Source organism: Protopterus annectens, chromosome 14.part0, assembly GCF_019279795.1.
Source record: "Protopterus annectens isolate FY-2018-M chromosome 14.part0, PAN1.0, whole genome shotgun sequence".
Taxonomy (NCBI): domain Eukaryota; kingdom Metazoa; phylum Chordata; order Ceratodontiformes; family Protopteridae; genus Protopterus; species Protopterus annectens.
In genome coordinates, this window is record NC_056748.1 from 1,115,405,087 (window position 1) to 1,115,432,580 (window position 27,494).

Genomic DNA, 27,494 nt, shown 5'->3' on the forward strand with positions numbered 1-27,494 from the left:
TGAATCCTACACAATTGCACTTTATAAGCACTTACATGAGTGCACGGATCGTGCTATCCCAAACAGAACCAAGATGCTCTCCTCCAAATAAAGGAGGCCAATCTGGTGGTCCCCTGCCATAAACAAACTGTACAATAGAAGGAAGAAACTGTTGCAAAAGAGAGTAAAATCCAATGAGTGGAGGAACTCCCTGGTCAGCCTCAGTAAGAAGCTGTGATCCCTGATAAAATCCTCCAAAGCTAGTTATGAAAACAAAATCGCCACTAATTCTAAAGACATCCACAAAGCATTCTATAGCTATGTCAGGAATCTCAATGGCAACACTCAGATCTGCTCTGAGTTAAAGCACAATGGCACTAAATATACAGACCTAACTGATATTGCCAACATCCTGGCAGATAGGTTCAGTGCTAACTTTACCCCCCTCTCACCCCCTAAAGAGCCCATCTCTGTACCAGAAGAATGCAAAGTTCCTGTAATCACGGCTGCACAGGTAAAAACCACACTCTCCAAATCCAAGAACACAGCATCCATGGGACCAGACAACATCCCAGGCTGCGTTCTACATTAACTACAGAATGAACTGGCACCCCACCTAAGTACCATGTTCAATCATAGCCTCACCTCAGGCTTTGTACCTGCTGAATGGCGGACAGCAGCGGTTATCCCATTCCACAAGGGGGGAGCCACCACGGACCCCGGGAACTACTGCCCCATTAGCCTGACGAGCCTGGTCTGCAAGGCCATGGAACATATCATCATGGAACTTATAAACAAAGATATTTGTAATCTCCAAACTCTGGACCCCCCCAGTTCGGGTTTGTAAAAGGCAGATCATGTCTCCTAAACGTGATAGACTTCTTTGAAGCAGTCAGCAAAGCTGTAGACAAGGGTAAGGTGGTTCACACAGCCTATCTAGATCTTGCCAAGGCTTTCAACACCATCCCCCACTCTGGAATTATAGATAAACTCACTAAACCAGGTATAAATCCTTATGTCACAAGATGGGTTGCCAACTGACTCACTGACAGAACCCACAGTGTGAAAGTAGCAGACTCCAAATCCGACTTGAGACCAGTGACAAGTGGAGTATCACAAGGTTCAGTCCTGGGTCCTCTCCTGTTTGGTATCTACTTCTCTGAAATACAAGCTAACACAGAAGGTCTTTGGCTAATGAAGTTCGCAGATGACTGCAAACTAGGAGCCATAGTCGAAACTCCTAATGATGTGGACATCCTACAAAAGGGCCTCACTGAGACAGATGCCTGGTGTCAAAGCCATGGCCTCAAGCTCAATGCCAAAAAGAGCATTGTCATCCCCTTTGGTAAAAACTCTGTACCCATGAACTACAACATAGGCGGTAGTATACTTCACACCGAAAGTTTGATAAGAGACCTTGGGACACAGTTGGACAGTAGTCTCTCTTTTAATAATCACATCGCCACAGTAGTCAGGAAATCCTTCTACGTGGCACACATCACAAGAGGCTTCTCATCCAGAAAAAAAGAGGTCATTGTTCCCCTCTACTCATCACTCATTAGACCCATTATAGAGTACAGCGCCCCCTTTTGGTATGTACCTCACAAGACATCTACAACAACTGGAAATACCTCACAAAGAGGATTACAGATGCCCTACACAGATGCCCTACACAGACTGTGTCAAAAAACTCCAGCTTTACTCTGTCGCATATTGCCTACTCAGAGGTGATCTCTGCCTAACATACAAAGCTATGTCAAACCCGGAGCTGTTGGACGTGCTCCACTTAAAGAAATCACAATCCCTCCAAGCTACACACTCTAGGGACCTAACGCTTGTCACCACAATAAACAGAACATGCCGGAGGGATAGATTCTTGTCCCAGAGACTTCCCATACTCTGGAATAAATTACCTGTCTATATCAAACAAAGCTCCTCATTAGCACTCTTCAAGAAAAATCTTGATGATTGGATGGGAAATAAGAAATTCACCCCGGGGATCACCTCTGTGGCTCTGCTTGACAGTGGCACAGGAAAATAATTTTCTTGGGTGGCAAAAGCCAGGGTACCTTTTTGGCTGGGCTTATATAGGCCCCAGGGCCAATAGCTTAGTGCCTACCTATGTACCTATATCCCTTTCAGAACCCATGCCACTGTACAGCAATAAAAAGACTAAATGTGTTAGAATTATCCCCATCAACTGACATATACACAACATCTTACCACCTATAAAATTATCTGAATTCCATCTGCTTGTCTGGCACTAAATAAAATTCTATACAACTATTTTCCCAGTAAATTACTATGAATCAATGACCAAAACTCCTGTCTATCCACAAACCTATCAAATCTGCTGGGCATTGACTGTACTCATACAATGTTGCTAATGCCTGGAACTGTTTATCTGTATCCATCAGGTCAATACCCTCTCTCCCATAGTGCAAAACCATTCTGAAAGGCTTCCTAGCAAAACGCTGTCTCTGTTCTTAACACCAGAATAACCTATACCCTTAAATGTGAGTAAATACGTATTCATACCTTACACCTCCTTACTCTCCCTTCTGCACTCACTACCTTACTTCTCTCAATTTCTTCCCCTGGCTTTCTCTCTAAATAAAAGATAAATTACAAAATAAATATAATATATTTATTTTATATAAATATTAGGTCCTAAAACCTCTACTACAACCTTATGCCGCTAACAGATCATTACCCTCCACCAATAAACATCATATTCAAATCAATGTCTCCAAAAATCAGGCAGGTGATTCCCTCTTCTCAAATCACATAGGAAAAACGTGGACTACACTACCAACAAATATTATTACCTCCACATTACCAGCTCAATTTAAAACTACTCTAAAAACTCAGCTTCTATCCAGGTGGTTGTGTCCCTGTTCTACCCCTGATTAATGCTGTCATAAATATCCCAGGCCTGTTACTATTTCAGCTTAACCAAAAGTCCTTTTACTTTCTCTGCTTTCATTGACTATTCCTACCATCTACATTATCTATACTTTCCTCTCTATCTTATTCCTAAGACTAATCAAGCAATACTTCATCTTGATTTTTATTGTTACTTGAGTATTGTACTACTGTTATTTTTTTCTGTATTTATTGTATTTTTTTCTATGTGGAGCTTTTCTCCCTGGGCCTCTGCTGAAAAAGGACATGTCTCCAGTCAGATTATCCCTGTAAACAAATGAAAAATAAATAAATATATCATAAGCCTGCTTTTCTCTCTGTTTGTATTGCATTTCCTATTGGTATTATACTAACTTACCGTTAATTTCTCTATAAACTGGCTAAGATTTCTCTATTAAACATCATTGTCATATAACTTGTATCTATTCTTTCCAATTTTATCATATTATGTCTAAGTTTGTATAATTATTTAAACTGTAGTTGTTTTTTGTATTATTTCAACACACTGTAATATTATTGTTCTTAAAATGTTTGGCAATACATTGGAGCTTTTCTCCTTGGACCTCAGCTGAAAATGGACTCCTACTCAGTTGGACTTTTGTTGAAATCAAATGTCAATAAATAAATTTCTCAGAGAGGAACCCACCCACTTTAACTTTTACCTCTGATTCCTTATATATCCTTCTAATTAACCTCATTATTGTATCAGGGAATGCAAAGGCTTCCATTGCCCTACTCATAAAATCCCAGCTTACTCTATTGAATGCTTTCACTGCATCAAGTCCTACCAACAACGGCAATATTTTCTTACACTCTGCTTCCATCTGGATCTATTAATGTTGTCATATGTTTGCCTCCATCTAGAAAACCATACTGAACCATATCTACAGAATTTGGCAACCCTTTTGTAATTATTTTAGCTATTATAAACACTTTATAGTCATGGTTTAAAATTGAAATGGAACTATTAGAAGCTGGATCTGATGAGTTCTTACTGTCCTTAAGTAATGTAGCCACCACAGCTGTCTTTCAGGATGCTGGTGTTTCCCTCTTTTTTAAAATACTGTTAATCAAAACCTTCCAGATCTTACTTTTTCCATCCTAGCTTCCAAATTTCCACAATAATGCTATCTATTCTTGGAGACTTTCCTGCAGATTGATGTACGTCATCATTTTATCTCATATGCTCCTGTCTTAAGTGTTAATTGTTGAGCCTTATTTATGTATAACCTTGGCATGCTTAAGTCTTTCATAAATATTTCCTTTTGTGCTCTTTCTTGATTTCCACATTTCTCTGCTTTATACAAATGTTCATAAAATTTCCAAAATATTTCTAATACCTCTACATTATCTCTGGTTATTTTTCTTGTTATAGGCTCACTAAGTTTGACAACAACCCTTTCTACTTTCTTTTCCCTACGTCATTGTGCTCTGGAGCTATTGTCAAAACAGTTACTTAACAGCAATCTTTCTAAACTTATGTTATTCAGATATTCTCTTATTTTCTATTTAGTACTCTGCAGCTGAGCCTGTTCTTGTTCTGTGAATTCCTCCTCCTTTGACAATACTTTAACTGTTGTCAGCTCCTCTAAATAATTTATGTTACTTTTTAACCATATCTCTTTTTCTTTTATTTCTACCTTATTTTTAAACTCCACCTTCATTTTATCCCACTTACTAGCTATAACTTATGTAAATTTTTGCAGCTTCCTGAATAACTCGTGAATAATTTTCATTACCATTAATTAAATTCCTCTCTTTTTAACAGGTAGGTAGGAAAGCACCAGTATCTAATTTTTACTTCATTACCCTGCATTTGTATCCTAGTTGTTATTGGTGCATGATCTGTAATAGTTATTAGATGTATGTCAGAGCTTTCAATAAATGCACATGTATATAGGCTGATCTTTTATACAGTTGTTTCTTGTCATCTTCATTTGAAACTAGGTCACATTTTACAAGATTTTTAACAACACGTACACCCCCAGAACACTCCATAGCATATTAACATAAAACAAACACACAAAACTATGTACATCTTCTAATAATGAAGTTCAGCCCTTCTCATAGGAAAAAATGTCCCATATCAGCAGCTGCACACACACAGGCATTACCTAACCTAAAACTAAGGTTGTCCATGCTAAGACACATGTTACAGCCTGTGCTCCTACTTAAACTAATTGTCTGCTCTTGTGTTGTCTTTATTCCTCTCTCAGATGTCAAAAACAGCTTGTGTGCTGTCAGAAAACATTAACTTCTATTGCTTGCCCCTGTAGTCAGCTTGTCTCCATTAAAGCATACGAACAAAATGTACAGCTATTCTCAGATGCAGACTTCTCAACACACACTGAACATTTATTTGCTAAAGGAAAACTTTTCATTACATTCAATGCTCTCTTATTTTCTTGCTTACACACAAAAAAATATTATTAGATTAAACTATTGAATCAGAAATACCTGACAGGGCAAAATCAACCTCTGTGAGGAAGAGTAAACCTGTCTGGTGGACATCTGCAATAAATAAACTATATGATAAGAGGAACAAATGACTGCCCAGGACCAAGAAGGAGCAGGTGCCCAATTGGAAGCAATCTCTCCTTACCCTGAACAAGCAAATAAGAGCACTAGTGAAATCCTCTAAAGCCAACTTCAAGTCCAAATTGGCCACATCTACTAGAGACAATCATAAGGCCTTCTTCACATATGTCTGAAATCTCAAAGGAAGCACCCAGATCAGTTCAGAGCTGATGGTCAAGGACACCACATACACAAATGCTGTAGATATAGCCAATCTACTGGCTGACAGATTCAATGAAAACGTCTCCTCTCTGTACCCTATCATAAAATCAGGATATCCACAGTACCTGTCCCTACCCCTTATCTCTAGGGACGAGGTCATCACTGCCTTCTTAAAGGCAAAAAATACAGCCTCCTTGGGACCCGATAACATCGCTGGCTGCATCCTACATAAACTCAGGCATGAACATGCAGCAAGATCAGCCACCCTATTCAACCAAAGCCTGAGTACCGGCTTTGTCCCAGTCGAATGGAGGACAGCCACTGTCATCCCTTCACACAAAGGTGGAGCATCCACCGAGCCTTTGACACTATTCTCTATTTGGGCATAGTAGATAAACTCTCTCAACTAGGCATCAATCTATATGTTACCAGAAAGGTAGCAAACTGGCTCACTGATAAGATCCACCTAATCAAAATAGGGGAAGCCACCTCAAGCAGTTGACTTGTAATGAGCAGTGTACTCCAGGGATCGGTCTTGGGGCCTCTGTTATTCGGGATATACTTGTCTGAGGTACAGGCCAAAACCAGTGGACTATGGCTGACCAGGTTTGCAGATGACTGCAAGTTGGGTAGAGTCATCAATTCCCCAAGTGATGTGGATGTCCTCCAAGAGGGTCTCACCCAAACAAATGACTGGTGCCAGAAACATGGCCTCAAGCTGAATGCCAAAAAATGTATCATCATCCCCTTTGGGGAGAATGACATCCGCACATATTATCACATTAATAACAATGTCCTAAGTACACAATCAGTAGTTAGGTATTTGGGTACACAGGTTAATAGCAACCTGACTTTTGACTACCATGTCACTTCCATTGTACAGAAAGCTTTCTACATGGCCCACCTCATAAGTAAGGGTATCTCATCCAGGGACAAAGAGGTCATAACATCCCTGTATTCTTCCGTTATAAGGCCAATTATTGAGTACAATGCAGCAGCTGGAAAGACCACAGAGGTTCCTCACCATGAGAATCCAGGGCCTCAAACATCTACCCTACACTGATTGGCTAAAAGCCTATCCCTCTACTCAGTTTCATACAGACTCCTCAGAGGTGACCTCTGTTTTGCATTTAAAGCAATCTCAGACCCCGCCTTGATGGGACTGCTGCATATTCTCAAGTCAAGCTCCACTCGAGCAACCCATACGCACAACCTCAATCTGGTCTGTGATATCAATAGGACTTGTTGGCAGGACAGATTTGTGTCCTAGAGACTCCCCCATCTGTGGAACAGACTCCCTTTCCATGTCAAGCAGAGCACCTCATTACTCCTTTTTAAGCACAACCTGGATAACTGAATGGAAAACAGAAAATACACCCCTAGGATTCCACCTGTGTCCCAGCTGGATAGGGGCTTTGGGTGCTGACTTGTCTAAACCTGGATTAAACTCTTGGCTAGGCTTATACAGGGGCCTCAGGGCCAATAGCTTAGTTCCTATGATCCTATGAAACCAAGAGCCTTAATGCAAATATTCAGCTAAGTTGGGCATTAATCCCTATGTCACCCAATGGGTTGCTAAATGGCTTCCCATTTGGTATGTACCTCTCAAGACATCTGCAACAACTGGAAAGGCCTCAGAAATACCTCACTAAAAATAAGAGAAAACATTTCAACTCTATATTATTATGTGTGCACATTTACACCCAATCCCCACCTCAACAACTCAAGGTTACAGCATATTAACTTTAAAATGTTTTTGTCCAGCCCTTCTTCCCTTTTTCCACTGTAATGCCTACATTTCTTAAAACTAAAAAAGAAGAAAAAGGTACTTGTTTACTTTAATATGTTTATCACATACAACGACTGAAAATGCTTTACTATATAACATGTAATTGATTTATGCAAAGACTGTTACGAACAAAACTAGTTTTACTTACCAGTTACTTTTTTCCCCATTTCTTATTAGGGTCCTTCCAAACATAAATGACACGGAGTGGGGTATATGTTTTTCAGTCCCCAAGTTTAACAAAGCCAACAAAAGTCCAATCTTTCCACTTTTTCTTGTAAATCCAAATTTCACAAACGTGATTAATGCATTTATTCACTAATTTCAGTGGTGCTGTTTTTCTCCCTGTTCATCTCCATCTCCCAACCACAGACTCTGGTTCAAGTCTAAGGTACTCCTGATTCTTTTCTGTCTCTCAAGGGTTCGATGGCGCAGTCTGCCTATGAGTTTTATGACAAGCGGGGTCCCCTTCTGATTGATGCTCATTTTTTTTTATTGGACAAATGTTTATATTTCCTCTATAGCCTGTTCTACATCAAAAAATGACTTTGGCTCTCCAGGAAAAAATATTCTGAATGGCTCCAGAAACAGTAGCTTGAATCTCACACCTACTCTCTGACATTTCCTGATTGCTTGGAGAAATTTGCTCTTCTCCTGCCTAATGTACAGTGAATTATCATTTTTGACACACTAAAGTCTCCAATTTTTAATACTTTGCCTTCTGCCACACTTTCTCAGGATCAGCTCTTTCTGCTGGTATGATTATACCTTTACTGATACAGGTCTTGGATATTTTCTCATTGCCAGGTTTAGAGCACACACACAATGTGCCATTCAGTTGCCAAACCCTGTGGTGGAATACCATTTCAGTTGTTTATTTGTGCTTTCATAAAATTAGCACAGTCTGTTCCTTCCAGTTTCTCTGATACAGCAGAAAATCTCAGATTTTCCCTCCATGTTCTGTCCTCTAATTCTAATATTTTTTGAAGCAGTTGTTTTTGAGAAGTCTCATACTCAGCAGGACTTTTCTTCATTTCAGCCTATGATTTTTTGCAGTGTTATCAGTTCATCTGAATAGCTATTTAAAGCTTCTTCCATTTTCCAGCCTATTCTTATTTGAGCTGATATACTCCTTCAGTGTTTTCATTTGTTTTAGTCAGCTCTAAGCACATTTGATTATTTTTTTTTCTCTAGATTACTGGAAGCCATGTCTTTTCCCCAAAGCTAGAGCTTGAACTGCTTTTTGCTGAACAGCTGTGGGATTCTTCCCAGCCAGAGTTTTTTCTTCACCTTTTCTAGTTGATTTTTTTTTCAGGCTAAGTTTCTTCTTTGCTGGCATTCAGGCAGTGTACTTTCTAGCCAGTAACTGAATTTACTCAAACTGGCAGAGTTATTGGCCATTATCTCTCAGCTTCTTTTTTCACACCGGGAGGCCAAAATTAAGCTGTTGATCAGTGTGCAGCCATTTTGGAAGTCTGACCATATGTTATTCTTATATTATCTGAGAAAGTTTTAACCATTTGTAGCTCTGCTTTCAGAGTAGATAAAATGTCCTTAAACAAGTACATTTTTGTAATCGTACAACAGCAATGGTGACAAAAATACCACCCTAGAATATTCACCTTTGAATTTTTATCCCTATTGGGATAGTAATTTGCTTTTTGTCATAGCTTAGCTGCAACGTGGTTTGTCAGTTTCTCATAGTCACTGTGATGAAATTGATCAATGTAGGCTGTTTTGTCACTTTTTCATAGTCACTGTAATGTAATTGATCGGTGTAGGCTGTTTTGTCACTTTTTCATAGTCACTGTAATGTAATTGATCAGTGTAGCCTGTTTTGTCACTTTTTCATAGTCACTGTAATGCAATTGATCGGTGTAGGCTGTTTTGTCACTTTTTCATAGTCACTGTAATGTAATTGATCAGTGTAGCCTGTTTTGTCACTTTTTAATAGTCACTGTAATGCAATTGATCGATTGTCTGGCTACTTGTGTAGGCTGGTTTGTCACTTTTTCGTAGTCACTGTAATGTAATTGATCAATGTAGGCTGTTTTGTCACTTTTTCATAATCACTGTAATGTAATTGATCAATGTAGGCTGTTTTTTCACTTTTTCATAGTCACTGTAATGTAATTGATCGATGTAGGTGTTTTGTCACTTTTTCATAGTCATCTTAAACATCTGTAAGCATTGCTTATCCATGAATATGGGATCCAGTTGACTGGTTTTTGCAACCTATCCATGCCATACTTACATTCTTCCCCATTTTATACATCTCTGTTATGGCTTTGTTTAATAACAGGTACACCTTTGTTCCACATGACCTTTTATCACCTTTTTGATTCTGTTGCCATGACTGACTTTTTTCTAGATGGCTAAAAACTCTGTATTAATTCCAGATTATATTTGTGTATAGTCAGAAGACAAGTTATTCATTTATAGTTATTAGTATGGCTTACAGGTTCACTTTTAAGGAGGAGAACCATTATTCCTGCTGTTAAGCAGGTTGTTGTGTGTTTGCGATGTACACATAAGTAATTCTTACTTAGGACTAAGTCTTTGTGTAGAGATGCTAATACCTTTAGCCAGAAGTTAGATATTGCATTGAAACCTATGAACTTCCATTTAGGAGCTTTTCTTAATTTTATCTTTGTTTCTCTGGCTGTTACTTCATCCCATTTCATATCCTCTACATTAGACTTCCTTGCCGTTTTTTTTAATTCTTCTATCAGATTGACATCTTTGTTATGTTGAACAGGGTCTTCATAAATACTTCTCCAAAATGTGTCTGTTTGTTCTTTTTTGGTGGTATTTCTGCATCAGAGTTGCCATTGTTTCCTGCACCTTCCCTTACTGTGCAACTTCAATTGGTTTTTCATACAAGCCTTCTACAGAAGACTGCAGACCTTTGCCCTGTGTCAAATCCTTTCAGCTGTATCTCACTCTGCCTACTGTTCCTCTATTTGAGGACCCACTGGTCCATCAATTTGTGATACTGCTTGTGCTGTAGTTTCTACACTAAATCCTTCACTTTCCAGATAATCTATAACTTCAGTTTGTATTTGTATAATTTCTCCACAGATAAGCTCCCCCACCCCATTTTCTTTTTTTTTTACATCCCCTCTTTGTGAACTATTAATTATTGTAAACTTTGCCACATATGGGCATCTTTGCCTCTCTTTCTTTAAAATGTCTTAGGAGTTGCTCTTTTTCAATAATTAGTTTGGATCCTGCATGCAAACTGCTTTGTCAGTAAAGCTATGTGCACCCTGAGATACCTACTAGGAAATAAACCGAGTGGAATAGCTGTAGGTCATCGCTGTCAAGATCTCCATTGCTTTTTTAAATGGGTTTAACTCATTTAACATAGCGAGAGGAGATCTTTCTCCATTGTTTAACAAAAGTTATAGTAATGGGAAAAGGCTGTGCGACTGGATCTTTTGACCAATCAGAATATTAATGGGGGGGGTCATTGTATAATGGGCTTTATACCTTATTTGTTTTATATGTTTATGTAGTTGCTAACTGCAGTTGAGGTCTGTTCTCTATAGACTATTTTTAGGATCATCACAGGGGAGAATACAAATACAAAAAGGGGGTATACAACAGTAATAAGAATATACAAAAGTGAATGCCCACTATAAAAAGTAAATATGCCGTGGTAAAAATTCTTAGTGTATGAGGAGTGGGCAAGACAGGGAGAAGTACAGATAACAGTGATGAAATATTAAGTAGCTGAAGAGAGAGAGAATGATTGAGTTAGTTAATTGAAAACTTTAAAATATAATATAGAAGTATAATGTAATATATTCGTATGCCTTAAAGTGCATTAGTCATATTCTCAGGGATTGTACATAACAAAGCAGTGGAGATGGAAATATTCAGCTTACCATATGGATTATAAAACTATATAGCTTCTAATGCAAAAAGCATGTTGGTTTTGTATTTTATTTTATTTATAAGAATAGTCTATAGAAATTTTTCTTGGGGCTAAAATCCACAAGCATGACATCAGGAAAGACTGAACTCACAATGCTCTCTATATAAACTAATGTATAGACTAGTGTATTTTGATGCTAAATGCATCAGCAGGAGTTTTTTTACTTCCTACAAAAGCAACTTACCAACTAAATCTCACAGGTGGAACACTTTACATTGAAAATTAGCAAGTGATAACATAGTAGTGAAACCACAGTAAAAAAAAAATCAAAGTAAATTTTGTCTTTCAGACCCACACACAGTGTGAGGTAAATGAAATTACACTGCTTCGATTCCAAGTGCACATATCGCATACAACTACAGAGAATAACAAGGACATATAACAGTAGCATAACATAAACATAAACTAAGCAAGACCGACAGGAAGTTGCCCTTCTAAGGACGTAAGGCATTTTTGATTAGCAGAATGCATTCTTGTATATAAATCATTGCTCAAAACATACAATGACATCATTATATGGGTGTGATTCTACAGGAAAACTGACTAAACAGTGAAACTAAAATAAAAAAAATATACAACACTATATCTTCATTTTTTTTTTTTTTTGCAAAATCTCTTGTAGCTTTAGCATGAGGAGTAAAATTGGGAATTTAATTATAAAAAAATATACCTCAGAACATGACTGATCTACATTAAGGGCACTAAATCATGTTGTGTACTTACAGGTTGCTGCGCCATGTCCCTGAAGTATATGCATTTGTATTCTGTTTTCAAGCGAGCAGCAATTTTTCTTAAATATTTTGTGTTGAGTTAAAGATCTTGTGTTCCTCGGGACAGATTTCTATGCAGTCTTGCTGATTTTTTCACCTAGTTTGTTCTTAAACGGAAAGTCTACAAATATGGCATCATTGTCATTATATGGTCATGGTTCTACAGAAAAAAACTAAGTAAATAGTGAAAATAAAAAAAAGCATATCTTCATTTTCTACAAAACCACTTCTAGTTTTAACATGAGCATTATAATTGGGAAATAGATTGACTGTAAAACAAAGATACCTGAGAACATGACCTATACACATTAAAGCCACTAACCATTGGGTTGCTACCCCACACCCTGAATCATGCGCATTTTTATTTTGTTTTCAAGCAAGCAGCAACTTTTGTGCTTAAATATTTTGAGGTCACTTAAAGATCGTAAGTCCCCTGGGGGGTGGTGGTTGTTCAGACCTGCTGATTCTTTTTACCTAGTTTGCTCTTGACTAGAAAATGTACTAATGTGGCAGAATTGTTTTTAGATAACTTTACTGAATGCATATTGTCCTTAGAGTAATTTGCTGGCCAGCTGAGGCCATATATATTTAATAGTAGTTTAATTGTGATTGAGATAAGTTTAAGAATTGCCCTGGCCATGGTAGTTAACCTGTAATGTAAAACAATGAAGTTCCATGGTGTCTGAGAGAGTTATGAAATGATGCATCTCCATAATAGTGGATTTTAGAGTGGGTGTTATTAGAAACTGAATGCAAAGGGATTGTGGGGAAATTGCAGTGCACCTTGGAAATTAATATATTAATCCTCCTGACTATCTAGTTTTGAGCATTAGTAGTTGTGAGAATTTGTATGCCTGATTTAGCTGCTAAAGTGATTTATTTACTGTGTTGTCAATATGAGGTTTGAATGCAAGTTGTTGATTGACTGATTCCTAAATAGCATTTGGTAAGTACTTGTTGCCACAATTAAACACGTAGGGTCTATTATTTTGAGGATTTGAGTCCTAGTGAAGTTCATATATGTTGCAGATAATATTGTAGAGGATTTGATACCATTTATCCCTAGGTTGTTATGAAGAAGTAAATTACTGAGTGAAATTAAATTATTTTGTAATTTGTCCTGTAACATGATACTTGAAGGGTATATGTCAAGGACTATAATATCATCTGCATATAGTCTACATTTCATATTTGGCATACTTGAAGGGTATATGACAAGGACTATAATATCATCTGCATATAGTGTACATTTCATATTTGGCAGATCGGTTGGCAAGCTACTTATAAATAAGAGAAATAGTAATGTCTTGGATAAATCCCTGAGGGACCTCTTGCCTGAAGAGCTCATCTACTTAGGAATGAATTCCCTGAAAAAACAGTGATGATTCTTCCTGAGAGAAATGTTGTGAACCATATATCTGTTGAATCTCGCTGTGTTGGAGTAAATAAACATATATGAATGTTAAGAAACAAAAATTATATATTTCTTTATTAGCATTTGATTACAGTGAAAGTCCGACTGGGTAGGTACCCATTTTCAGCAGAGGCCCTGGGAGAAAAGCTCCAAAGTATTACAAAAAACATTTTAAGAACAATAATTGTACAATCTTCAAAACTAATACAATAAAAAATCTACATTTTAGACAATTATACTAAAAGTGGCTCATTGGTCTAGGGGTATGATTCTTGCTTAGGGTGAGAGAGGTCCTGGGTTCAAATCCCGGACGAGCCCAATGTGCTTTTGGGGTGGGAGGATGACATAATGGTTAAGGTGTTTACCTTAAAGACACAAGGTGCAGGGTTTGATTTTCGCATGGGGTAACTGGCTAGGCTTCAAATGGCACAAAAGGGCAGTTAACCTAGTACTAATCTATGAACCTATAAACATAATGTCAAAACATCGGTTAAGAATCGATACAACATATAAAACAATACTTTAATATTTACAAAAACTTTAGCCAGTTTATAGAAATTAAAGGAAAGTCAGTACAATACAATTTTCCTAACTGAATGGAATTGCAATAGGAAGTGGTAGAAGAAAACAGGGTTATCGCATATTTAGATACATAGTGTCGGGGGGGAGAAATTTATTGAAGTAAGGAAGTAAGTCAAGAATGGGAGGTAAGGAGATGTAGGTATGAAAATGTACTTGTTCATACTTAGTGATACAGTTTCTAATAGGGTTGAACAAGAAGAGAGAGAGATTTTGTCTAGAAAGTCTTTCAGAATGGTTTTAAATGACTGGAGGGATTGCACTGACCTGAATGATGCTGGGAGTTCCACGACTTAGCAGCATGCCCAGAAGTTTTGATAGGTTTCTGGACAGAGAGGGGTTTTTGGTTACTGAATCATACTAACCAAGTGGGAAAAAGCTGTTTAGAATTGTATATAGTGCTGGACAAGCAGATGGATGCTGCATAATTTTATACGGAGTAAGATCTGCATATGTTAATTGCTTTGGTATTTCTAACCAAATTACGATTCTGAAAGGGGTATTTGCTGCAAATTTAGCCACTTTATTACAGAATTATTCAGGTTTTTCCTTTTGTGATGCCTGGAGGTCACCAAAGATGGGAGTGCCAAAAAGGAGTGTGGATGAGGTAAATAGTGGTAAATAAAATGTAGTTTTAGTTGCGTTGCTGAGAAAGTTTTTGGCTCTGTAAACCTTCCCTCATTTTTGGTACATTTTTAATGCAATTTTGCACATGCAGGTCAAATGTAATATTATTATCCCTATTATCCCTAATAATTTGCTATAATAAGTTACTTCAATAGCTGTATTATTAAAAGAGTAGATTTTAAATTTTGTTTTTTTATGAGGGGGATTTGGGGGAAAATATATATTTTTTTTTCGGTCGAGAATGAATTGTAAGTTACACGGTCATGTTTCAGTGGCTGCTAAAGCTTTCTGAGCTATATTTTTTTTTTTTTGAGATTTGCCGGGTTGTCTGGTGTGTACTCAAGTATGGAGTCATCTGCATATTGTGTTAGGGAGGCCTGTTGTGTGGATTAGTGGAAAGCGTTGGTGAGAATGTTAAAGAGGAGGGGACCAAAGATAGAGCTTTGTGGTACACAGCTGTAACTGGGAGGTATGGAAAGAGGGTGGAGTGTCATTTTATTGACTAATACCTATTGGACAAGTAACTTTTGAACCATAGAAAGGGGGACTGAGATAGACCTAGTAAGGACATTTCAAGAAGAAGTTTGCTGTGACAAACTGTGTTGACGGCTTTAGACAAGTCTGAAATAAGGAAGAGACTAGTTTGCCGTTATCTTTAACATTATTGACAGTATCTATAAATGTTAAAAGTGCAGTGCTAGTACTATAGGAGAGAAGGTAGCCATGTTGAGTGGGGATAGGAGTTCTGCATACAGGAGATTGTTTAGCAATCATTTTTTAATATATTTTCCAAGTATTTTGGAGATGGGGAATAAGATTGATATTGATGTAATGTTAGTGATTTCTACTGAATTTCCTCCTTTTTGTAGAGGAGTAATGTGTGATTTTTTCCAAAGGGAGGGAATGTGGGATTCCTGGACTGAGACAGGATAGGCAATGCTATTGGCTGCTATTTTAAAGTAAACTCTTATAAGGTCGCCAGCTGAAGTACAGTATAATTTAAGTTTGTTTGACACTAGTTTTATATAGGATGTGGCAATGGTTTGAAGGTGAATGTGGATGTGTGACATGTGACTATTGGACAGGGTTGGGATTACATGTTGGGGAATCCTTGGTTTGGGACACTATAGTATCTATGAAATAGGAGCTTAATTCTATTGCAGTTTCCAGTGGTGAGTTATTGGGAGAGGGGTTAGGGTTGAATTTCTGGCCGGACCGTAAGATTTCTTAAATGGTTGACCAGACTTTTTAAGGACTATAGTTATTATTGTTCTGAAAATTGTTATAGAATAGTTTTTGTCTTTACTTCTTTGCTTTTTAATATGATTGCAGACCATTCTAAAGTTTTTGAAATAGTGTGCTATTTTATATTTTTGCCATTCTTTCTTGTTTTTTATCCTGCATTAGCATTCTTCTTATGGATAGCAGAACTGCATTTTTTGTCTATAATCTCTTCCTTCTAGGAGTTGCAAGGCTATTCAGGATATTTAGAGAAGTTTTAATGACTTCATTTACAGCATCATCTATAGGGCAGATTTTTAGGATGTTCTAGTTAATAGATAATAGGGTAGTAATGAATATTTCTGGGTTAAACTTGGAAAGATTGAGTGCTGTTTTATAAACATGCCGCTTGAGTGGAAGTGTGAGAATTCTGGTTGACTAGATTGGGAAATGTTCACTGAGAGAGTCTGACATTAGACTTGTGGTGGTTAATTTGCTAGGGTCTGACACTAGGATACAGTCTAATAAGGAACTTGATGTCTAGCTATAATGTGTGGGTTTACTACAGTGGCGGCTGGTGACTTCAAATCAAAGGGGGGCTGCAGGAGATAGCCGAATGGTTGGGGTCAATGGGAAGTGGTGCGGACAACTAGAAAGGGCGGAGCTATGCTCAAAACCACAAAAACTAAACTTTAATTAAATATGCTGCCCTGCGTGCCAAACCCTCATTATGAGAGTCCAATCAAGACAAATGAAGTGTAAAAGAATAAAAATATTTCTATGCATTGGCAGCTTGACAGCTTACTTAATATCTAGATGGAAACAAAAAGGTTGTGAGGCATGAAAAAATAAATTACTTTCTAAATACATTACTGGAATGCCAGTCAAAATCAAGTATAAGAAAAACATGCGGTACTCAACTCAAACTGCTTCTCCTTGCACCGCATTATAATTTATATTCAGCTTTATTAAAGTACCAAGTAACATGCTGAAAGTAGCAATCTCTGTGATGCCCCCACTTGTAAAAATGTTTATCCAAACAAAGACCTGCTGCCTGACAACTATCTACTTGTTTCATGGGGAAAACATGATCAAAGTAAAAAATGAAAAGCAAACAAGCTCAAGATACATTGCTTAAAGGATTACTGTACAGGTTATGGACCACACATGAATGGCATTCTGTTTAGTTTACGGGTAAAGCCCTCAAGAGATCACTGGAAGTCTCCAACAAATGTAATGAACTTCTGAAAATACTGTCATATGCATTTCAATACCCAAGGCTTATACATTATCTAGTTATGTAAATATTCTCTGCATGGCAACTACGAAAAGGCTTTCAATGCTGGTAATTCTTTAACACTATGCTTATTAAAGCTTACTTGCATCTTACAATCTCCAACAAGCGTACCCGATGGTCATTAAATCACTGCTACTTAAACAGAGCAACAGGGCATGTGACAGCATGCATTTCCTGAATAATAAATCAACAGTATAAAAATATGACAGAAAACCAGAACATTCTGCAAAATCAAGGACAGATGAAAAGCCACGGTCGTATTTGTGGTCTACCTTGGATAGGGGAATACTCTGCACACTTAAACTGCATAACTGCTCTTTGCCTTCCTTGGACACATGCAGAGCCACTACAATGGGGAGTGGGGTGCAACAAGCATGTCACAATTCCAAGACATAACAATTTCAGAATTTTTCTGTTTCAATCATGGTTTATTTTGTAAAGTATTACGGCTTTCACTACCAGATCCTGCTCTTTTCATAGGGATCTGTATTAATGCTATTCTAGACTCACTGGTTACAAGTCTGTAGAGAGCTTCAGCCATATTTGAACATTAATTTGTTCACCATCTATACATGCAACTACAAACTTATTTCAGCTTTTAACAATAACTCACAGACATGATAAATCCAGAATAGTTATTTTTCTGTACTCATCTCCGTTTTGCAAACTGAGGCAATTGGTTTTGCAGATTTCTGTATAGAAATTAATATTTTCTACTTGTTTCTTGTACTATTGCTCTTCAGAATTTCATCAGTCATGATATTTCAAAGTAATTACTGAATATTAAAAATGTATTATTCCATTAGAAAAGAAATAGTCAATTTCTACATCTGTTATCAGGTGACAGCAGTATAAGTGTAGGTTGGACAGAGGTGGTCAGTAAATCACCCCTATATAAATCCAATTTGTGGGTCACACTTGTGTCACAGGGCTAGACTTATATGGGCTCTAGTGGTAGTTAGCTAGTATACACCTATGAACCTATGTTACTTTTTTAAGTCTGGCAGTCAGAAAACCTGCAATATTGCTTTGCTAATCACACAGTTACAGATACACCACTAAAGTGCTATGTAGCCACTAATATTTGCAGCAGAATAAAAGATAAGTCTTTAGAGTTCATCATTAAGAAAAAAGTGCTTATGAATTAGAGCCATTCTTCCACTTATTTCCTGTATGAATTTAAATTTCATGCAGGAATGCTCACAAAAAGTACAGGAGCACAGGGAAAGGACTGACTCACTTTCATTTCTTTAAAATGCATGCTTTGACCTTTAAAGTGCATCTGAAGTGCTCTGGCTATATCAATTCTTTTCTCATTACAGTACAGTTACAATGGTCTGTACATGCATTTTACTTCATGTGGAGAAGTTACTGTGTATGATCCAAAGACAGATTTAGAAAATGAGTAAAAAAAAAGTATATCAGCCAAATATCTTCCCCATCTTAAGCATCGTTTATGTAGTACAGTAAGGGAAGCAATATCATTTCTTTATTGCAGCTTCATTTTTAAGGTATCAGTAACAGCACACAACTCATCATTTTTTGTAGATCACTGCCTGCACATTATTAGAGTTTATAGTGTTGGAATGTGACATTGCGATTATCATTCTTAGGTGAGCATTCCTTAACAACTCTACATAACAGTTCTACCACCAGTGCATAATATTTAACCTCTTTCAGTAAGTTCCTTTAAATCTGTGTCATCTTCAAGCCTTGCCCTTATTTGTGTTGCCCTGCTTTTTCCAAAGACATGCACATAAATCATTTCCTGCAAACTGAAAAAGGAATAATCACAAAACTATGTGTTAAGATATGCTGTCTACTGCAGTGTATGTTTCTGCTGCATTGCAATAATGACAAGTCCTGAGGACTGTAATTTATCATTCTCAATTCCATTTATTATATTCTATGCCCACATGAACTAAAATAAGAATTCAGACATATATACATGCACACACACACACACACACACACACACACACACACACACACACACACACACACACACACACATACACACACACACACACACACACACACACACACACACACACACACACACACACACACACACACACACACACACACACACACACAGCCATAGTAAAATCAACCAGCTCATCTTGTCCTGACAAGGAGATAAAAAGATCAATCTTGAACTCATTTTGCTTCCAACGAAGTTTCACCAAAATAATTTCATTGTCAAAGAATTTCTAAAACAGACACAATACCCCCTAACACAAAACAAGATACATCACCACCCATACCAACTTTTTTTATCTTATGATAAGATTAATAACCAGGTAAGCTCATAGGGGAATTGTTTACAGAAAACCAAGTTTCAGTAAGCATTACCACATCATAACCACCCCAGGACAGTAGCCTCTAACTGCTGCAGCTTATTAATGCTTTGTGCATTACACAGTAAAATTTCACACCCCCATCCATGGCATTTTCAGTAGTATCCCTTAATACACCCTGGCCAATAAAAGCATAATCTATAACACAATAAAGCTTTAACAAATATCTACTACTAGTATAACTGAGTAGTATCCCTTAATACACCCCGGCCAATAAAAGCATAATCTATAACACAATCAAGCTTTAACAGATATCTACTACTAGTATAACTGAAATGTCTTCCATCATATCCAAACAAACTCTTATCCTTGGACATCTCTTCCAACAAATAAATAAATTGAATACCATTAAAAAATCTGTTCCTCTTATTATTATTAAAAGTTCTTGCCGCCTTGAATAAACACCACTAAAACAAAAAGAAATCACAGCATCACATAAAACCAACTCAATACCTTTCTTTTAGCTTAGTTTAATCATTTTGAAAAAAAAAACAAAAATACAGTTCATTAATCTTAATTACATCATTAACCCCAAAGGACATGTCTACTATATGATACTTATTTCCCTTCAAAAATAGTCTTCGTGATGGCACCAGAATACCGTACATCTCATTTCCTTGAATGCATTTTTTACAATGCAAAATATTATAGATTCCTTTAAACAAAGAATCTCTAGTCGCCAAAACATGTTTCTTCTAACCCATGTTTTCCTTCTGTGAAACATTCTTATCCTCACTACACCACAGCCTGGATGGTGGCAAATCCACAGCAGTAACACCCTCACTTAAACCACCTTTAGCTCTTCCGTTCTTTTTTCTACACTTACTTTCTTTATTCCTCCCCTCATCTACAACCTAATTATTACAATCTCAGGTTAGTTTTACCCTTTTTACACCACCTAGAGGCATATTAAAATGTATGTCTTCCTCCAACTGTGCACAAGCAAAACAAAATAATTCACACCATCAAGTCTCTTCACTACATCCATTACATAAACTATTTTATACATTTATTTATATAAAAATACTTTGTTACACATACTTACCACCAAGGAGAAACTCTGTACTACTTCTTTTTCCACTGCTGTGTCACATCCAGTGAACAAAATAAGGCCGCCAAGCAATAATACATCCACCAAGTCAAGTCCACAACCGAAACTGGCTGCAACTGTTTGATTCTCGCTCTTTTCCCAGCCCATAAAGCCCGGGAAGAGAGCGACAACCATTCAGCAGCCATTTAGCTCATCCACATCATTTACGTGCCTGCGGACGTGGCAGTCCAAACCCCTCCAATTCTATGCGGTTCCAAACTGCATAGACTGCTGGGCATCACCCTGATGTGTTAATTGGCTATCCGGACAGCGCTGGAGTGGATCTCCAACTAGAAAGAAAAAAAAAAAACTTTTTTTTAAAGCCGCTGCAACCCAGAATTCGAAAGTGCGCATGCTCATCAGTCGGCGTAAAGCAGCTGGCTGAGAGAGATGAAAGAAAAAAGACTCGCTAAAGACAGACAGAGACAGTAAAAATAAAAAAAGTACTTTTTTCCTTTTTTCTTGAGGGGGCTGCAGTCCGGCAGTCCGATGGCACGAGCCGCCCCTGGTTTACTCATTATTTGTGTGAAACTATATAAATTCATGTTAGATATAAGGGAGTTAGAGGTTACATCCAACCAACTGATATTAACATTACCTAGTAATATTTTATCATGTGGAATTCATACAGATGGCCAATGTATCTTCCAGTGTTACTGTATTGGTGTCATGAGGGATATAAAGGAATGCTAATACATTTGTGTTTATTTTCAGTAAAGTAATAAGAAGCTCTGCTGAAATAAATGTTGGTACTCATTTGCTGTAGAAGGAAATGTGGTAGTTGTTGGGAAATACCACTGCCTTTCGTATTCATACAGTCATTATGGATGAAATTATAACTGGTATGTAATTTTAAAATTGTTTAAGCTGGGTTTATGCCAGGCAGGGGTGGCTCGTGGCATCGGGCTGCTGGACTGCAGCCCCCTCAAAATGAAAAATAGAAAAAAAATTAATTTTTAAATTTTCGCGGACTTCGCGCATGCGCAGTAGTCCCGACTACTGTCGGTCTACGCGCATGCTCAAGGCAGCCCGGCAGTCCCCATAGGGGGACACAAGGAGACGTCTGTGCACTTTAGGATTATGGGTCACATCCGGACTGCAGTAGCAGCAGTCAGGAAGGAGACGTCTGTGCACTTTAGGATTATGGGTCGCATCCGGACTGCAGTAGCAGCAGTCAGGAAGGAGCTTTGGGATCTCGTCAGGCTTTGCTTAGGATCTTGCGGGTCTTTGGAGTATTGCGCGGGCAGGATGTACGTTAGCTGGATATCATCAGACTTTGCTTAGGATATCGCAGGTCTTTGGAGTATTGCGCGGGCAGGATGTACATTAGCTGGATATATTCAGGTAAGTGTATGGTGCTTTTAACATTTACTTTACAATGTTCATATTGGATTGTGTATGTATATGGTGCTTTTACTGTGTGTGTGTGTGTGTGTTTGTGTGAAAATGCCCCAGGTGCTCATGGTGGTGTGGTAGGGAATACCTCAGGCTTGAACCCTGTACCCTGTATGCAGGTGTTAAAGACTTGAGTTCCCTACCCACCACCATTTGTAAAAAAATTGCAGATTTTTGCCTCATATTCGATCTGATCTGTTCCTTATAATATCTGTGGTTTGTAAATGTTGCAATGCTTGATATTTGATGGTGTAGTAGTAGCATTGTTGCCTCACAGCTGCAGGTTCTTGGGTTTGATTCTTGGCTGGGATTCCATCTTTGTGGGGTCTGTATCTTCTCCCTGTGTTTGTGTGGGTTTGCTTTTGTGTCCTCCCATGTTACAAAGACATGTCTGCATTATTTCTTCCTGGGCCTCTGCTGAAAATTGTTTTTTTTGTTCCAAGTCAGACTGTCCTGATTAAAAAATGTGAAATAAAATTGACAGGCATTTGAATTTCAGACTTAAGGGTTTCTGAATGTTTAATTCCTTGCATATTTGATGGTGCAGTGGTAGTATTGCTGCCTCACAGCTATAGGTTTTCTGGTTTGATTCTTGGTTGGGGTGGCTTCTGTGTGGAGTCTGCATCTCCTCCCTGTGTTTGTGTGGATTTACTCTGGTGCCCTGCCATTTTACAAAGACGTGTCTGCAGTTTTAATCCCTGCGTCTCTGCTGAAAATTGGTTTTGTTCTGTCCGCAGTAAAATTGACAGGCATTTGAATTTCAGACTTCAGGTTTCTGAATGTTTAATTCCTTGCATAATTGATGGTGCAGTGGTAGTATTGTTGCCTCACAACTATAGGTTTTCTGGTTTGATTCTTGGTTGGGGTGGCTTCTGTGTGGAGTCTGCATCTCCTCCCTGTGTTTGTGTGGATTTACTCTGGTGCCCTGCCATTTTACAAAGACGTGTCTGCAGTTTTAATCCCTGCATCTCTGCTGAAAATTGGTTTTGTTCTGTCCGCAGTAAAATTGACAGGCATTTGAATTTCAGACTTCAGGTTTCTGAATGTTTAATTCCTTGCATAACTGATGGTGCAGTGGTAGTATTGTTGCCTCACAGCTATAGGTTTTCTGGTTTGATTCTTGGTTGGGGTGGCTTCTGTCTGCATCTCCTCCCTGTGTTTGTGTGGATTTGCTCTGGTGCCCTGCCATTTTACAAAGACATGTCTGCAGTATTAATCCCTGCGTCTCTGCCGAAAATTGTTTTTGTTCTGTCCGCAGTAAAATTGACCGGCATTTGAATTTCAAACTTCATGTTCTTCAGAATACATAGTAGCACAACCTTTTTTTCTAGCAATTTTCTAAGTTTATAAGATGAGTATTTTAAATTTGTCCCTATTTTTGGGACTGTATTCCCCCATTATTGGCTTCGTCCAGGTTTTTGTGCTAAGGTTGACAGCTATGGCAAGAACTGAATTCACTGAATATGTTTGAGGGCTGTATTCCCTCATTACTGGGTTTGTCCAGGTGTTTTGTACTAAGAGGTTGACAGCTATGGTGAGAACTGAATTCACTAAATGATAGCCATTTAAGTTTCAGTCTTCCTCTCTTTTACAAAGCAGCTGATGTATGGCGTAGTGGTATGTTACTCTGACTGATTTTTGCTCAGGGACCTTGGCAGTAAAATATATGGTGGCAACACAACATTTTATTCTAGCAACTTTCCAAGATTATACAAGCAATGTTTAATGTGTCCCTGTTTTTGGGCTTTTGACCCCCAATACATTTTGGCTTTTCCAGTTTTCTTGAGCTGCAAAGTTGAGATGCAGTTGAGTATTGAGTAGATTTTACAAGGAGCTGAGAGCTGCAGGGGAATAGAAGTTTAGTGCTTTGCCTAGTTAATACTATAGCACAACAGGTTGTGTACTTGCTATTGATGCAGAAGGCTGTGGGTTTTACTCCCACAAGGGGTGGATGCTGCCATACTGAGAATGTTCTCCTTGGTGAAGATACTAACTATGAGTTTGTTATCAGTTTGCCATCCATTTACTCTTGCAATATTATTACTAGCTTATCATTTTTTTAATGTAATATAGGCAATTTATTCCTGAGGGGCAACAGACACTTTATTTTTCGATGAAACCATGAAATATAAAGGTGATTGCTAGCAGCAACCACTTCATTAGTTACAGATTTCTTTAATGTGGAATTATTTAGATGACTTACTTCAGAGATGTGCATATTTACTGATAATGGACTGTAGAATTGTGCATATTTACTGATAATGGTGGACTGTAGAATTGTGCATATTTACTGATAATGGTGGACTGTAGAATTGTGCATATTTACTAATAATGGTGGACTGTAGAATTGTGCATATTTACTAATAATGGTGGACTGTGGAACTGTGCATATTTACTAATAATGGTGGACTGTAGAATTGTGTATATTTACTAATAATGGTGGACTGTGGAAGTCTGAGTAGACTTTTATGATAAATGTTCTCAACTGGGCAGTTTTGCCATTATGGGTGCATATGGTTTGTTTCATTGCTTACTGGAAAAATGTTCAAAACAAATTTAAAACACCCTCTAACAAGTGTACTGTATTGTACAAGGAATATAATTTTAGTACAATGAGGAAGGTGTATCAAAGAGCACATGTATGTTTCATATGCAAGGGGCCTATGATTTGAAAACAGCCCAAAATTAATCTTTATCTGCCACTGGCAAAATGCATTTTCTTTGAATGTGGGTTTCAATGCTGTTTCAATGAATGTGAGCTTCAAGGGCAGAGAAGTTTTAATGCTAAGTTTTCATTGTGAGACTGCATTGCTTTGTTTAACAGATGACTTAGTGTTTGTGCTGTAAAATACAAAATAAAACTTTCAAATGAAGTCCAACTCATCATAGAAGTAAAGCAGTATGCACATTAGTGTTTATGGTAAATGGAGTGAAATAGCCAAGTATAATGGTTCATTGGAATGGCTGCAGAGGCTCCATTCAACCATTATTTTGTCAGGGGAAGGGCAGCAAACTCAGACAGGCCCAGCTGAACTATACCTCCCAACTGTCCAGATTTTCAAAGAATGAATAGATTTTTGCTTCTTATTTTTGGTTTGTTGTTCATAAAATTTGTAGTTTTAATTCCTAAATGATTTGCCAGAAGTCACTAAATAATAAGTTTCAGACTTCATAACCTTCAGAAAAATGCATGTTAAAGTAAGAGCTGTTCTATCAACTGTCTCAATTTATACAAGAGCAATTTTTAGTACTGTTTATATGTGCCCCCAATATATTTGGCCTTGTTCAGATTTACTGCATTAACAGGTTGAGAGGTACATGCAAATAAATTGCTTTATAGAATTAGGCATAGCCAACCTCTCAACTGTCCCCAATTTTTGGCTCAAAATGTTGCTCTTCCCCCTAATAATCCCTCTGCAAAATAGCAATTTTGGAAGAAAACATGGAGGGTTTACAATTAAGAAATAACTGTAATAATCAAAGTTATAGATTACTTGAAATGCATGTAGATTCTTTTATTTTGTCAGCCTTAGTAGCAGTACTAATATTAAAGTGTCCCTTCTTTGACAGGTAGCAGCTGTATTGTGTGTCTATTTTATATTTTTGCATCACATTTTGGTCCATTTTTCATAAAATTGTGTTTTTTGGCAAATTAGTGACAAATCACTAAAGACTGAAGTTAGAAAATGACAGACATTTGAGTTTCAGATTTTATACCCTTCAGAAAATTCATACTAATGCAAGACCTATTCTATTATCTTTCTAAGTTTATTAGAGCAATATTTAAAAATTGTCCTTATTGTTGGGCCTTTGTCCCACTTCTGTGTATGGCTTTGTCCAGATTTCTTGCTCTTGAGGTTGAGAGGTATGACAAATGTGTCAGGGCCATCACAGTCAGCCAGAGAGATTTCAAATTGTGACATGCTTGTTGCACCCCACTCCCCCATGTAGTGACTCTGGATGTGTCCAAGCAAGGCAAGGAGTAGTTGTATCTACCTTGGATGGGGAGGACACACTGCATAAGTACTACAGTGGCTTTTCATCTGTCCTTGATTTTGCAGAATGGTCTGGTTTCTGTCATATTTTTATACTGTTGCTTTATGCTTATTACTCAGATTTATGCTTATTACTCAAAGTGCCTGTTGCTCTGTGTTTAAGTAGCAATGCTTTAATGACCATACGGTAAGCTTGTCTGACATCATAAGATGCAAGTAAGCTTTAATAAGCATACTGTTAAAGAATTGCCAACATTGAAAGCCTTTCTGTTGTTGCCATGCAGAGAATACTTGACTAGATAATGTATAAGCCTTGGGTATTAAAGGACAGGATTCCATTATTTTAAAAAAGCTCATTACACTTGTTGGAGACTTCCAGTCATCTCTACAGACTTTACCCGTAAACTAAACAGAATGCCAATCATGTGTGGTCCATAACCTGTACAGTAATCCTTTAAGCAATGTATCTTGAGCTTTGTTTCTTGTTTGCTTTTCATTTTTTACTTTTATCATGTTTTCCCCATGAAACAAGTTGTCAGGCAGCAGGTCTTTTTTGGATAAGAAACATTTTTACAAGTGGGGGCATCACATAGATTTCTACTTTCAGCATGTTACTTGGTACTTTAATAAAGCTGAATATATTATAATTAGAACTGCAGTGCAAGGAGAAGTGGTTTGAGTTGAGTGCTTCTGGTTTTTCTTATACTTGATTTTGACTGGCATTCCAGTAATGTATTTAAAAAGTAATTTATTTTTTCATACCTCACAACCTTTTGTTTCCATCTAGATATTAAGTAAGCTGTCATGCAGCCAATGCATTGAAATATTTTTATTCTTCTACACTTATTTTTGTCTTGATTGGACTTTCATAATGATGGTTTGCCACCCAGGGCAGCGTATTTAATTAAAGTTAGTTTTTTGTGGTTTTGTGCATAGCTCCTCCCCTTTATGGTTGACCACACCCCTTCCCCTTGACCCCACCCATTCAGCTGTCTCCTGCAGCCCCCCTGTGATTTGAAGTCACCAGCCGCCACTGATGCCAGGTTTCAGTTGTACTGATTGTGAAGTAATTTAACACTGTCATTTGTGCTAGCATGTCTGGCTGAAGTTTCTGTACATAATTTCAGTTTAATCTGGGTATTATATGCCAGCATGACTAGCTATAATATTGTAAATATGTTCTTACATGTTGATTTATGATCTGTCTGTACATAATGTTTTAAAGACTTGCACAGTGTCCTTTTTGATATCTAACTGTGCATATTTGTGAAGAAAGATTCTAAAAGCAAACTTTCTCAGATTCAGCTGATCTGCAGGTGATGTCATTGAAATGTTGACAGTTGCTATGTGTTACTTTCTGAAGCTGAAAGACAGGAA